Raw genomic sequence first — 2089 nt, 5'->3', positions numbered from 1 at the left:
TAACAGGAATATCATCTTCTGGCTTACATGACTCTCTCCCATGTTGAAAGTTTAAAAGCCAAATATATATTTTGGAAATGTGATGGATTCATACCAGCCACAAATTATGACAAACATCCTCCACCTTGCTGAACATATACAGTCCAACACATTAGTGGGATTTGAGATGGAGCTAAATATGGAATCTTAGCAACATATGCTCACTTGAGGAAACTGCTCTCCAAATCTAAATGCAGAATTTAGTCAGATTCTTTTGGCCTTTGCTTTTATTGGACAAAACCAAACCAGAAAAAAAAAAAAAAACCAAACAAAACACCTTTGCATATTTCTTTGTATGGAAAATGTAACATTACTTATACTTTGAAATAACACCACTGCAGTAAAAATCTGGGAGTAAACTGTGTTTCTGTTTCCAGTCAGAAAATATGGTTCCATTTTATTTGTTTTTTACAGTGGCCTCTCATGCTAAGTCTCCATGTGATCATGACATTTCCTCCCCAATGAGAGAGAGACCAGAAATCCAAGCGATCACACAGAGAATTTGTGTGTCTTGGCAGCTGTGATCCGAATGTGAATACATGTTCTGCTCACGCCAAGGTCCAATTTGCTGAGAGTTTGCACTGAGGGCCTGAGCCACACTGGGACCCTTCGAAGAACTCCTAAGTGAATCCTTAATCATGATGTGTCCACTGGAAGAAAAGCAGACTGTGCACCTAGAAAATTCAGTTTCGACTGCCAGATAGCTAACTTCCCACAGCTCTTTCTGTTCTCCAAAAATCAGCAGCGACTTTGAACAGCTGACAGCGCTTTCAGTGGTACATCTGGAGAAGCAAAAACACCACAAAACATCTGTTTTTGTTGTTGAATAAAAATAAACAGTACAGAGCTGAAAGCTGAGCGGAGAAAAGCTTTTCGGATACAGTGAACGTTTTGTTTATTGCACAACCCCGCTCATAGGAGCCGATCTCGTGCTGGTGGGTGGATCAGAGCGCTGCTGCTACGTGCTGGAAAGGCACAGCTATCACTGAGGGGGCCCTGCCAGTTCTCAGGGAGACATCCATGAAGAGGTAGGAATGAGATTTGGGGAGGCACAGCAGTTGTGAGTGTTTGGGCACCCATGGGGTTGCTGCGCATGAACCCAGGGAAGGCTCACCTCGACCCATCCGTACTGCAAACCACAGAAAGGCAGAGCAGGGTCACCACAGGCAGCAGAGTGGTAGAGCAGTAGAGCTTCTGTCCTTGGTGGCTTATGGGGAAAGATGAACACCATGTGGGCATTCGTGCTGTTCCAGAGGAGCTTTTCCATCCACTCATCCCTCTACCTCAGTTTCACTTCCATAAGCATCATCACCTATGAAGTTTTCAAGAAAAGCTGGTAAGAGATGCTGTAATATTGCTCCTGAGATCTTGGTGTTTAGAAGATTCCCTGGAAATTTTCAGGGCAAGCTGCAGTTTCTGGGAAGGTATGAACTGACCTCCTACCACTCCCAAAGAGGTGTCCCCAAACCTGTGCTGATGTTGACCTTGTCACTGATCGCAACCCCAATTAAACAAGAGTGATTCCTGACCTCAGAGGTGTCATTCTATACCTAAAGCACTGTAGTTCAGTTCTGTGAGAAGTTCAGTATCTATCAATTATTCCCATGAAGGATACCATTGTGAGGTAATAGATCTTGTGCTTGGACACAGTTCCAAGTAATGTGTTTTAGGGGACTCTGCTTGAGCAGGGATGTTGGACTAGATGAACCCCAGTGGTCCCTCCCAACCTTCTGTGATACCTATTTATGTGCCAGAAATGACTTCTAAGCAATCAATTTAATTTTTCATTCATAATTGCTCTAAAATGTCTTAATTTATAATGAAAATGACTGGGATCTTGCCAGTCCAGAATGAGACTTAATTACACTTGAGTTGAACTGGAGATATGAATTATTTAGAGACAACAGTACTGAAAATAGGAGGCCAATTAATTACTGATACACTACACCCTGAAGGTGCTAGATTTGTGGATCCTTCTTTTTTCTTAGAAGAGATGTGAATTCATTGTCTACAGGACCCCTAGGAAGCACAGAAAATACAATACCCGTTG

General features: G+C 42.7%; 1 long non-coding RNA gene across 1 annotated transcript; it reads right to left on the bottom strand.

Moving 5' to 3' along the window:
• Positions 1 to 403: 403 nt before the first annotated feature.
• Positions 404 to 1608, bottom strand: LOC111926662 (uncharacterized). Its single transcript, XR_002863099.2, has 3 exons — positions 1476 to 1608; positions 1154 to 1351; positions 404 to 821 (listed from the first exon to the last, which is right to left on the bottom strand). It is a non-coding gene; the product is annotated as an uncharacterized LOC111926662 (long non-coding RNA).
• Between the last annotated feature and the right edge of the window lie 481 nt (positions 1609 to 2089).

Source organism: Cyanistes caeruleus, chromosome 2 (genome assembly GCF_971803275.1).
Source record: "Cyanistes caeruleus chromosome 2, bCyaCae1.hap1.1, whole genome shotgun sequence".
Classification (NCBI taxonomy): Eukaryota; Metazoa; Chordata; class Aves; order Passeriformes; family Paridae; genus Cyanistes; species Cyanistes caeruleus.
This window is presented reverse-complemented; position numbering and strand designations above follow the sequence as displayed.